Raw genomic sequence first — 13125 nt, forward strand, 5'->3', positions numbered from 1 at the left:
AGCTGCTCCCCAAGTCTGTCCCTCTCAAGGTGGCCATTTTCTTTGGGAATTCATTCCTGTCTGGGTGCACAGCCTTCTCTAGCAGCCTCAAAGTCTAATTTCCATTCCTTCGAGTGATATTTATGGCTCTGCACCAGACGTGATTCTGTGAGCACTGTAAAATGGCCCCATCTCTCTTGGGGGTGAGCTGGCATGAACCAAGTTCAAAGAAAGTGATAAATAAAAGCCACAATGTCAATTTAGTGAATTGCTTTGAGAAATACAGCTGTGGGCTGTGTGGGTTGACAGATCGATGCCCTCTCTCTCTCTCGGGCATGAGAGCCAGGCTACCATCAGCCGGACACTCTGGATGGACAGACCTTATTCCACATCCTGCACTCTCCTGTCCAGCAGGCAGACCTCCGGGAGTCTGACTGTGATGTCACAGATTCCCTGGATTAGCCCAGAACACGGAGAGTGAGGTAAGCCTGGGGGTTAGGGGAAACTCTGGGTCTAGGCCACTGGAGGATCCATCTCCCAGGCCAGGGGTCAGCCTTGGCAGACAACCGGATGCCGGAGCCAAGATGCCCCCTTCCTGGCCCCAGCCAGACAGCTCTGCCCACTGCTGTCTCCTCCAGGCCTCAGCTCACCAGCCCCTGCTTGTTACGTGATCTTTCTCTGAACAGGGTGGGATTCAATTGGTCAGATTTCCATCAACTGAAATTGCAAACCCGCAAACTTGGCCGCCTCTGGGCAACCGCTCCCAAATCCCAGAGCACAGTTCTAGGTCTTTCCAAACCCTCCTGCCCCTCGTTTCCTTACAGACCTTGGATCCCACCGCAGGCATATCCCAGCCAAGGCAGAGAGGTGACTTTTCTAGGCAGCCTCATTTCCAGGGGCAGATGAAGCCCCAAATGTCAAGACCCCTCCTTTGCTTGGGCCCCTGGGAGAGCTAGAAGATGCTGGGAGTAACAGAGTATCCTGGGTGGGGAGAGGAGTCAGCTTGGAACCAGCAAGCATGTCTCTTAAATTGCTAAAGACACTGCAGGAAGAGACCAGGATTCCCAGGGCCCCGGTTCCTTGTGTGATTTCCTTTCTCACTCTAAATCAACATTTACTTTCATACCTACATACGTGGTGTGCTTATCCTTCCTGAGACTCCCTCAGTGGTCTGAGCTTCAGGCCTCCCAGACCTTAGGTCCACTCCTGCTGGTTTCTCTTGAGTCCTCATCTACAGGGGCCTGCGGGGGCGGTGGGGGGGAATCTGGGGGCGGGGGCAGGGGTGCCCGGAGACAGGTAGCTCCATGCCTTCCAGCAAGTGGGTTGTGATGAGTCAGAGAAAGAGCCCGGGTCTTGCAGCCTAGGTGCCTGCAGTGAGTAAAGGACGCTGGATCCGAGCCCTGCTCCCACCCCAGGCCCTCCCCCAGGGCACCCACAGCAGGTGGGAACACCCACTTGGCTGGTCTAGCCTCCTACTTCCTTCACTTCATGGAAGGGAGAGACTAAATCTCTCAGCAACATGTTTTCATGTTCCTTTCCAGGGACACATTTTTCAGCTTTGGTTAGTAGAAAAAAGAAACTTTGAAAATTCCCTTAAAAGTTAAATCATGGACTTTGGTGCCTCCCCCTCCGAATCAAAAACATGTATTTTTGCAACCGACAGAAACATCAGACATCTTCCCTCCATCATCTGCCTGTCTGGCTAACACGCTTTTCAGGACAGGTGCTCGCAGGGCGTAATTTATGTCTCTGTGTGTTTTAACGAGCCCCCTGCGCCGGTTTTGATCCGGGAGTTGCCGCGTGGCTCTGAATCTCTCATTAGCCTGGCCGCTCGTCCTCTCCTCACCTGTGGCGCGTCCGCCCCCTCCCCGCCGCTTTGTTTTGTCATCCGTCGGTTTCCTCCCCGCCAGCCAGTCCATCTGGGACTGTTCAGGCGCCAAGTCCTCCGTTCACTAAAGTCTGTCGCACGCGGACGACCGCTGCGGGAGGGGCGGGAGCCAGGGGCCGGTCCCACGTGACCCGGGGGCAGGGCTCTGGACGCTTCACCTCCCCCCGCCCCCGGCCTCCAGCGCTTCCCGCTTTCAGGCCTGCACCCACCCCCCCACAGCTGGAGCCCTGACCCTCTGCCTCCCGAATGCACGGCAGCCACCAGCTCTCATGCGTGATTCATGGGGGGCGCTTGGCCTGGGAGTGGGCGCCCAGGGAGCAGATCATGAGCCCACAGAAGCGCTTTGGTTCCAGGAACGTTCTTTCCCTGATGCACATCTGTGCTGCCTGGAAGTGCATTAAAGAGAATCGGATGAGCTGCTGCTTCTAAAATAGGTTCTGAATGTGTAAAGTGCCCGGGGAGGGCGGAGAGTGATGCCAGCTGACGAGGCGCTGGGGCCTCTTTCCGGCTTTGTCCTTCAGTGGCCCTCCTGGGTGACTGCGGCGGCGGGTGGGGGGGTGGGAGTGGGGGAGAGGCAGGCCTGTCTCACCAAGGGCGGGGCCCCCAAGGCCTAAGAGCCTCAGCGTTCCCATCTCTCACCAAGCAATGCTCCTCCGGCTCTGTGGTTGTTTTGGGAACAGGAATGGGGTCTCTCATCCTGGCCTAACCAGGAGAGCCTTTGCCTACAGCCTTCACCAGAGACCCAGACTGGGCAAAGCAGCCAAGAGACCCAACAACCTGGGTGGTCCTAGCTCCACCACCCAGCCCCCTGGGGCCCTGGGCAAATCACCCAACCTGGAATTGGGAAAAGTGTGCCCTCCTGACTGAAAACCACTCCCCAGGTGGTACCACTGATTTCTGATCTGCTTTTCTCTGTGCAAACCACATACTACAGGGTATTCAGAGAGACCGCTTGTCCTGGGGACCAGATGTACAGAGCTGTAGCCGAGGAGCTCTGAATCAAGAAGGCATATAAGGCCAGGACTTGGGCCCAAGGCACATACATTAATCATGTGGTACGTGGCTTCCAGTGATAAGTGGCTGAAATCCCAAGCCAAGCTGTCTTGCAAAAAGAGGAGGCTTACAGGTGAAAGAAGGCTTCAGGCATAGCTGTATCCAGGTATAGAAACCATGTCGTCAAAGCTCACTGCTGTTGCAGCCCATGACTGTGCTTTCCTCTCTGTTGGCTTCATTCTCAGGCAGGCCTGGCCCACACGGTACCTTCATGGCCTTGCCAGCCAAGTGGAAGATGGTCCCTCTTGTCCAAGGGCTCAGTTGAAGTCTCAGGGCTAGTCACTGTGACCAGGAAGATGGACTGTATTATAAGCTTGGAGGTGAGGGCTGTCATCACTACCCAATCCACGAGAAACGGGGTTGGGGAGGACCCCTAGAGGAAACTTGGGGTCATCAGAGGTCGAGGGACAGCATCCTGGGAAGGAAAATACACCCCCAGGCCCGTCCCACCTCTGTTCTGTGCTGTTTAGACAGATGGAACCAACAGTTCACGGTTTGGGGTTTGTTCTTCCTGGTGGTCAGGTTAGACGAGTTGGAGTTTGAGCTTGAGCTGCCAAGAGTATAAGTCTGCCCAGTGGGCGAGGAGGGACGAGCATTGCAAGCAGCAGTGTAAATATGATCACACTTATATGAAGTATCTAAAGTAAAGGGGGTTGTGGAGGGCTGAGACACTGACGCTGTTTAACGAGGACAGTTTGGTTGTGCAAGAAGAAAACGGCCAGGAGATGGATGGGGTGACGGTTGCACCACAATGTAGACGTGCTTAATGCCTCTGAACTGTACCCCCAAAGATGGTCAAGATGGTAGATTCTATGTTATGTGTATTTTACCCCAATTTTTAAAAACTGGGATGCAGGATGAAAGAAGCCAGGGTCTGTTCCCGCCCCTTCGCACACCTCCTTTTCCTCCACCTCTCTGGCTCCGGCTGCACAGTCCCCTCCTCCTGGCCCTTGCCACGACTCCACCTTCCACCCAAAGGCTCCAGATTCGGGCTCCAGTAAAGCCACTTCCTCCCTCAGCCTCTCCAGTCCCGGGCTGCTTGCAGCTTCCTGAGTTGTTAATCCCTGAGTTGCCTGATTTTACCTTTTAGCTTCTCTACTCTCTTGTCACCTGAGTAACTAACAAGTTCACTCTTTGTTTAAAAAAAAAAAAAAAATACACAGGAGGTTTCTCTTTTCCTCACTGGGGTTGTCTGTGACACCCCCTAGAGAATGGCTCACGTGCCTGGGGGGCGGGGTTGGAGGGGGGCACGGGGCATCCCAGCGGCAAGTCCAGCAATCCCGACTGGCTGGGGTGCACTGGGGGCCCAGGAAGTCTGGATGTTTTCTGCCTCTGGAGCAGCCTGCTGGACCAAGAATCAAACTCTAGGCCAGTCTGGAGTCTCAGGTCCCCAGAAGGCAGGAACACTCCGTGGGTGCAAAGGAGAAATCAAAGAGAATTCACAAGCACCCTTCGGACAGTGGTTCTGTAAGTAGCTGCGGTGTTTCATTATTTAATCCTTCTTGAGGCAGATGCTCTTCAAGGCTGGACTGGGCCCTCCACCCTCTCCCCCACCCTGACCCTCTTGTGCCCTGAGCTGGCCGTGGGGACTCCCTGGGAGATTGTCCACGACCCCTCAAACCCTCTGACTTCTCCTCAGATTGGCCCTGGTTCAAGATCTGCAATCCTGAGCTCCTCTCCCTCCTGTCTCCAGGGTCACCCACACTGTCCCCCAGGGAATAGTCCTGCAAAGCTAGGAAAGCGGGGGTGGGGGGGTGGGGGTGGAAAAACCTGCCCCACTCGCCAGGTGGGCCATGGCCTGGCTGAATCCTGATGCTTCTTGTTGACAGCCACCAGCCTGCCTCCCAGACACAGACAGACAGCCGGCAAAGAGGGGCCACCTGCAGGCCGGACCAGAGAGGCAGAGAACAAAGGTAAGAACCCCCACCCCACCCCCGCCCCTGCAAGGGGAGTGAGGCAAGTGAGGCACCGAGAGGGAGCCGATATCCAGGGTCAGGGCAGGGCAGACCTGAGTTCTGCTCTGGCTCTGCCCGTGTGTTGGTGAAGACCAGACTCCCCCCACAGGCCCAGCGGGAGTCAGTAGCGGGGTCGGTAGAGGAAGTCAGGCAGAGAGCCGGGAACCCCCTCTGATTTCGGAACTCTTAGAGTCCTGATACCCCTCTCTGGTCTCCAACTGTGCTTTTATTCTTTGAACAAAAGAATTACAAGTTGCCTGGAGACAGAAACCATTTGCCCTTTGAAATGCAAAACCCTAACCTTGCTTAGCGGCTGCAGCACTGCTCTCTGCTGGGGGCTCTAGCTGGTTTTAGGGTGGGACGGACGACGGAGGGGCGAGCCTGCCCTGGGGCCCGTCCAGCCCTCGGCTCCAGCCCACAGCATCCTGGTCTCTTCTTAGAGCCTTTGTTGGGACTGAGAAGGCAGAAGAGAACTGTCATCTTGTCCCTGGGCTTAACCCATTAGTCCTTGCTCAGGTCATCTCTTTAGACTGTAAATAAAGGGTTCAGCTTCTTCCTGAAGAGCTGAGGACAACAGAAAGAGAGAAGGATGTCCAGCAGATTCTTCAGAGTAGAGGGGGCAGCGGCCTTGGACCTCCTGTGCTTGGGGACAGTCTCAGGAGTTTATAAATGTTCTGTCTTCCCATTGAGATAACCTCACTCCCAGCCCAGCTCTGCTGTGATAACACAGACAGTGGGCCTCTTCTGATTCCCTTGATCTGTCTACCGATTGATAGACATTTAGAGGATGTAATGGGTCAGCTGGTGTCCCCACAAAGTTCATCTCCACCGAGTACCTCAGAAGGTGACCTCATTTGGAAGCAGATGTCATTATTAAGGTTGGGCTTCCCTGGTGGCTCAGCTGGTAAAGAATCTGCCTGCAAGGCGGGAGACCTGAGTTCAGTCCCTGGGTTGGGAAGATCCCCTGGAGAAGGGAAAGGCTGCCCACTCCAGTATTCTGGCCTGGAGAATTCCATGGACTGTAAAATCCATGGGGTCACAAAGAGTCGGACACGACTGAGCGACTTTCACTTCGCTTATTAAGGTTAGAGTTGAGATCAGCTGAATCACAGGAGGCGCCGGTCCAGTGAGAGTGTCCTTACAAGAGGGACTGTCCACCCTACAGACAGGCGGGGCCTCGCTTCCAGTCCAGGAACACCTTAACGTGGGATCACGCAGGCCCTCACCCACCTGTTCTCTTCCCGGGCCCCGTGAGGACCAGGATATCCCTAAGCCCATCCTCCTGCTCTTGGTAGACTGTGCCCCAAGTGCCAGCCAACAGTGTACCCCAGCCTAGCAGTCAGCAAGCTGGCACATCCCAGGAGACCTAAGGATAGGGCAAGGTTGTCAGCCGCCAGCATCCTTTCCAAGTCTTCACCAACTGAATACCTCTTAAAGCAAGGCTGAAAACTACTCTGCAGCCCTTCATTTCACGAAGCATTTAGACTTCCTTGTTTTAATGAATTTATATGAAAATCTGGTCCTCCAAATCTGTGCACCCACCTAAAAATAGTAATTCCGATCTCAGTGTGTTTTTCACAGTGTCGCCCCTTTGACACTAGCAATATTCTAAGCTTCACGAATCCCTTTAGTAACATGACATTCAACAGTTAGGTGGGATGTGTGGACCCCACCGCCATGCCTGACACAAACTCAGCTCGTGAGAGATTCTTCTTGTTGAGAGAGATGCAGTGAGGTGTGGCGTTCTCGTGTCTCTGCAGTTAACGCAGCACAGTTCTGACTCTAACCACCTGGAGTTAGAGGAGATTTCACAGGTTCACGGGCACGGTCCCCGGCAAGACTGCCCGCACTTCAGACACCAGCCACACTTTGGCGGTCGCCAGCCCACCCACAATTCTGACCAATTGGCCACAAATCTGGAAGGTTTTCCCGACCCCCGTCGGTCTCAACAGTTTGCTGGTAAGGCTGTCCTTCCGGTTTTTGTTGTTTAGTTGCTAAGCGACCCCATGAACAGTAGCCCTCCAGGCTCCTCTGTCCAAGGGATTTCCCAGGCAAGAGTCCTGGAGTGGGCTGCCATTTCCTTCTCCAGGGGATCTTCCTAACCCAGGGATCAAATCTGCATTGGCAGGCAGATTCTTTTAGCACCAGGGAAGCCCATCCTTCTGGTTACAGTTTTATTATAAAGGGTGCAGGTCAGGACCAGCCAAATGAAGAGGCCCCAGGGCGAGGTTCTGGGAGGGTCTTCTGCGCCCTCTCGCCATAAAATCTGAATGTGTCAGCCTCCTGCATACCCGTGGACTCAATTAGGAAGCTCCACCAAGGTCAGGGGCCAGAGCTTTTATCGGGGTTTCATTGTAAGTATGATGAGTTGAGTCACTGGCCACGTGATTGAACTCACTCTCCAACCCTCCTCCCCCACCCATCCCCAAAGTGCGGGCTGTGCCTGGCTCCATTCTTGCTACTGGAACAAAGTACAGACTATATATATAAACTGTAAGTCTGCATTTCATTGTAGACTGGCTGGCTGTAACAACAGTCTATAACACCTACACTGGGGGGCTTAGAAACAACAAGCATTTACTTCTCATAGTTCTGGAGACTGGAAAGTGTGGGATCATGTCACCAGGCGATTCAGTGTCTGCTGAAAGCTCACTTCCTGGTTCACAGATGGCCATCTTTTCACGGTGTCCTCATGTGGCCAGGGAGCCTAGGACGCTCCCTGGGGCCTCTTTCATAAGTACGCAGTCCCATTCACGAGACCTCCACCCTCCTGACCTGATCACCTCCCAAAGGGCCCATCTCCTAATACCATCAGGTTAGAGGTTAGAATTTCAACATGTGAATTTGAGGGAAACACAAACATTCAGATCGAAACATGCTGACATCACCTGGCTCAAGGACCCAGCCTGCTAGTCATAGGGTTGGTCTCTGTGGCGTGGCCAACCCCATCGTAAACCTAGGTGTGACCTTAGGAGTCCCTGAGAAATAACAGACACTCCTATCATTCAGGAAGTTCCCAAGATTTCCAAGCTCCCTCCCAGGAACCAGTCACATCCTTTATTACCCAGAGCTCAGATCTTGAGTGATTATTTTAATAGGAGGTACAATTAAACACAACACCTGAGTTCTCAAATTCTGATGGCCACTCTCCAAATGCATCCAAATTAAGCATTTCCCTGGCCGTGCAGTGGGTAAGACTCTGCCTTCCAGTGCAGGGGCTACAGGTTCTATGGCTGGTTGGGGAGCTGAAATCCCGCATGCCTCTCAGCCAGAATCAGATCAGATCAGATCAGTCGCTCAGTCGTGTCCGCCAGAATAGCGAAACATAAAAAAAAGCAATGTTGTGACAAATTCGACAAAAATTTTTAAAAAATGGTCCACAGCAAAAAAAAAAAAACACTTTTTAAAACTTAAAAAAAAAGTATCTAGATTAATCCCATCATCCCACCTGGCAGCACATTCCAAGAAACAAACTATCAAAAGATATTCTGAACTTTGCTTGTGACCCTCAAAGAATGTCACACACCAGTGCATCTTCATTTACCCTTTCTTGTGTTTCTACTTCAACCTCTCCTCCCCAAGAGCTGTCCTGGCTCCTCTGAAAGTGTTGAAAGTTTAGTCGCTCAGTTGTGTCCGTCTCTTTGCAACCCCCTGGACTGTAGCCCGCCGGGTTCCTTTGTTCATGGGATTTTCCAGGCAAGAATACTGGAGCGGGTTGCCATTTCCTCCTCCAGGGATCTTCCCGACCCAAGACCCAGGGATGGAACCTGGGTCTCCTGCATCGGAGGCAGATTTTTTTTTTTACCATCGAGCCACCAGGGAAGCTCCTCTTTCCACGTCTTCCTCCAAGAATTCCGCCCTAACCCAGGCCCCAGGAACTCTGTGTTTTCTCCTCTCCCCCAGGAAATCAACTGAGCTACCAAAGACCATGCCTCTAATTTCATGAATGAAAGGAAGAAAGCGGTGGTGGTTATTTAATGTGTCCACTTGACTGGCTGAGGAGATCCCCAGATTAAACACTCCTCCTGGGTGTTCCTGGATGAGATTAGCACTTGGATTCAGTCCAGCCGATGGTCCTCCCCAGCACAGGTGGCCTCATCCGGTCCACCAAGGACTGAACAGAACAAAAGACGGAGGGAGGAGGGAGCCACCCCTTTTCAGTATGAATTTCCAAGCTTGAACCAAAAGGGCTGCTGCTGAGCTCTTGAGTCCTAAGAACCAGGCATCCCTCCTCCCGCACCACCTCCCCGGGCCCTCTGGATTTCAGGAGCAATTCGTCTGAATTCCTATTTCTAACCAACTCTGTTTCCTGAATGTCTCAGCAACCCAGTCGCCCACTACTTGGAATGGAGAGGAGAGCACGTGTGTCTGCCAGGCCTGATCATGAACCGTAGTCTTTGGATGGAAGGTGATGCTTCTGGACGTTCCCAGGTCACTCTCAACTGACCTCACCTGCGGACAGGTGCAGTGAAGGGCACCCCGCCCTGCCCAGGGACCTCCTCACTGACACCCCCAGTCCTTGGTTTTCCAGCCACGTCTGCCTTGGGAAAAGGTCGACACACAGAGCCCCTGTCTGGGAAGCCGCGGTACGGAGGAAGGATGGTAAGTTTCAGTCTGGCCTCCAGGACGCACTGGGTGATCTTGGATGTGTTCCTGGACTTGCGGGGCCATCTCTCTGCCCACAAACTGGGGGCAGGAGGGACTCCTTTGCTCAGGCACCACGCAGGCTGCGTGAGAACCCCAGACATCACCCGCGCAGCAGAGGGGACACCACTGGGCACCCTTCCCCCTCTGGCCTTTTTAAATTAATTTATTTATTAACTTACTTTTGGCTGTGCTGGGTCCTTGTTGCTGCTCTTGGACTTTCCTCTAGCTGCGGCGAGCGGGGGCTCCCCTTGGTTGCTGGGTACAGGCTTCTCACTGCAGTGGCTCCTTGGTTGCAGAGCAGAGGTTCGAGGGCACGTGGGCTGCAGGACTTGAGGCACGGGCTCAGCTGCCCCGAGGCACGTGGGATCTTTCCGGACCACGGGTTGGTCCTGTGTCCCCTGCATTGGCAGGTGGATTCCTGACCGCTCACCACCAGGGAAGTCCTCTACCTCTTGCTTTCTCTTTAAGAAGTCTTTCTCAAAGCAGACTCCACGCTCCCCCCACAGAGTGTCAGCTTGCAGAGCCACAGAGCCCTCCAAGGCCAGGGTCCCAGTGGGGTGAGCCCAGCCCCCTGTCATTGGTGACCATGTTCCCATCCACAGCTCAGGCCAAGGCAGCAGACATAAACCCTACTCCTGTCTTTAGGGGGCAGAGGGAGCGTGGTGAAAGGGTCCCCAGTCTCTCTGGTTTCCTGGATCTTACAAGCCATCCTTGTTGCTCAACTGCCAAACGAGGGAGGAGGAACAAATGTTGCTTCTTCTCTTATCCCCAGCTTCTCAGAGCCTCGTGCTGGGCAGTCTGAGTAGAAAGCAGACCTCGTGGCCTGCCCTGCCAGGATCAATTTGACAGAACCCCACAGAGTGTGAGAAACCAATAAGACCCATTCAACTTGAAAGCTAGTCTTATTCAACTGTGTCCACTTTTTCCCCAAGAAATTTCACACCTTGACACAAATGAGAAGATCTTAAGAAAGAATAATTTAATGTTAGGTAGCATATCCAACCACAATCAGGTATGAGGAAATGTTCCCTCTTCTCTGTGGCCAGTGGCCTCCTGAGATACATGAAAGAAAGCCCACTCCCCCAAAAGGGTGTCCCTCCCACGACAGTAAAGCCCAAAACTGGCTCATCTCACAACAGCCTTGTACATCCGATGGTGAAGGCAGGTCAACAAGAACGATACCTGAGCTGCAATTTAGCTGGTATTAGCTGGGTGGCTCAGAAGGTAAAGAATCTGCCTGCAATGCAGGAGACCCAGGTTCAATCCCTGGGTTGAGAAGATCCTCTGCAGAAGGGAATGGCAACCCACTCCAGTATTCTTGGAGAATTCCATGGACAGAGGAGCCTGGGGGGCTACCTTCCATGGGGTCTCAAAGAGTCAGACATGACTGAGCAACTAACACACACTTGGCATACAGTGGATGCCTAATAAATGTTGTGTGGGTGGATGGATGGATGAATGGATAAATGAATGAGTTATTCAGCAGTTCCATCACAAGCCAATATTCATTAAAACCTTGACATAACTATCTAGACACGGAAGAGTTGTTTATGGAAAAGCAAGAACTGAATTTGCAAACCCTCCTGTTGGCTTCACAATAATTCATGCTCATCTGCGTCTAATAAAATATGGAAGCAAATTTGACAGGAACATTTTGTGGTTTAGCAATCATTTAACTATTTCCTCCAGGGGCAAGTCATATATTCTCATCCAGATGTGTGGGGAATTCTGTGAATAAATCTGCAAATATCAAGATGAGGTGCTCCCCACCCCCACCTCAGGCAGCCCGAGCCTGGCTAATGGGGGCATAAAAGTGGGGACCGACTGAAGTCATTCTGGCCTCTGCTCCCAATCATGGTCCCCAGACTCCCCGTGTCTGACCCCCTGCTGCAGGGACCTGAACCAGCTAAAGGGACTGAGCGCCAGAGTCACTTTCTTCATGGAACTTTCCTCCATCAGGTCCATGCCCGGTGCTTGGCAGGGCTTCGGAGAGATGAGATCTTCCCCACCCCACGAGCCCCACCTCGAGAACAGCAAGAGGGACACTCAGGATCCACAGCTGTTGCCACTGACCCCACGGACCCCGCCTTCAGCCGCACCCCAGCTCCTTGCAGATTCGAGAGCCGATGAATACGAATGAGCAGCACCTGCCCGGAGCTGCCTGGCGTTCCATCCTCCTCCTGATTTTCTGGGTCACCGATTTTTAATTAAAGTTTTAATTTTGAGATAGTTGTAGATTCTTGTACAGTTAAGAAATGTTACAGAAAGATCCCTAAGTCCCCTATACTCAGTACTTTCTCCCCTGCCCCCGTCCTCCATGGTAATAGCTTGCAAAACAGCAGTATTGAGTCACCATTTTTTTTTTCAAATTTTATCTTTCCTTTTCCCCCCCAAATTGCCATTTCTATATTTTTATTTATTTATTTGTCTTTGGCTATGCCGGGTTGCTGTGTGAGGGCTTTTCTCTAGTTGCAGCGAATGGGGGCTGCTCTCTAGTTGCGGGGCTCGGGCTGCTCGTGGCGGTGGCTCCTCTTGCTGCAGAGCACAGGCTGTAGGGCGCGCGGGCTGCAGTAGTCGTGGCTCACGAGTTCTAGAACACAGGCTCAGTGGTTGTGGTGCATGGGCTTTGCTGTCCTGAGGCATGTCTGTTTCCCAATGTGTGGTAAGAAGTGTGAAAGTGAAAGTCGCTCAGTCGTGTCCGACTCTTGGCGATCCCGTGTACTATACAGTCCATGGACTTCTCCAGGCCAGAATACTGGAGGGGGTAGCCTTTCCCTTCTCCAAGGGCTCTTCCCAACCCAGAGATCGAACCCAGGTCTCCCACCTTGCAGGCAGATTCCTTACCAGCTGAGCCACCAGGGAGGCCCGATAAGAAGTATATTTTCACCAAATGGAGACTCTTGGCCCCCTGGTCCCACTCCCAAACCTGCTGGACCTCACCACCCAACGTCTTCCCTTTTGATAAAGGGCACAGTGTACACAGCCCCAAACTCAAGGTTTCTCTCCCTCTTCCTTAAATTTTTCCACTTTTTCTTTTTTGGCCAAGGAAGTCCTGAACCCACCCACTTTTCACTCTCCACCCGAGCGACCCTGGCATCAGCCACTGTGAGTACTCCTCAGCAGAACCAGCTACAGAATTTTCAGGGCCCAGTGAAAAATGAACGTACAGAGCCCCCCGTTCAAAACCGATTAAGAATTTCAATAGAGCAGCAGCACAGCATCACACCCAGCTCAGGGCGCTGGGCCCACACCCACAGAGCACCCCCTGCCCTTCAGCCAGAGACCACCAGGAGCGCAGCTGTGGTTGAACCGGGTTGGCCTGGTTCCTGGTTCCACGCAGCAAGGCTGAACACAGCCTGGGAACATGGGGCATCTCAGTCAGGACCCATCACGCCACAGGACTTGGGCTTCTGGTGTGTGATCTGGGTGGGAGTCCGGGGAAGCAAGGCTTCACCCTGGATTGGACGCCGTCAGGAGTCAGGGTGATGCTCTGATTGGGCATCTCAATAATTCTTATCTAGACTGTGAGACGGATGGGGAGAAGCTGGACTTGTGATTGGTTAAAACAAGAGAGAGCGTCATATTAGCTGGGATTGTGATTGG

The 13125-nt window shown here is 53.1% G+C and overlaps 1 long non-coding RNA gene across 1 annotated transcript; it reads left to right on the plus strand.

The window, feature by feature from the left end:
* The first annotated feature begins 4158 nt into the window (after positions 1-4158).
* On the plus strand, positions 4159-11747 carry LOC112444336 (uncharacterized). The gene is made up of 4 exons (XR_003032662.2): positions 4159-4387; positions 4750-4833; positions 9198-9477; positions 11482-11747. It is a non-coding gene; the product is annotated as an uncharacterized lncRNA (long non-coding RNA).
* The last annotated feature ends 1378 nt before the right edge of the window (positions 11748-13125 follow it).

The sequence above is a fragment of the Bos taurus genome, chromosome 25 (genome assembly GCF_002263795.3).
Source record: "Bos taurus isolate L1 Dominette 01449 registration number 42190680 breed Hereford chromosome 25, ARS-UCD2.0, whole genome shotgun sequence".
Taxonomy (NCBI): domain Eukaryota; kingdom Metazoa; phylum Chordata; class Mammalia; order Artiodactyla; family Bovidae; genus Bos; species Bos taurus.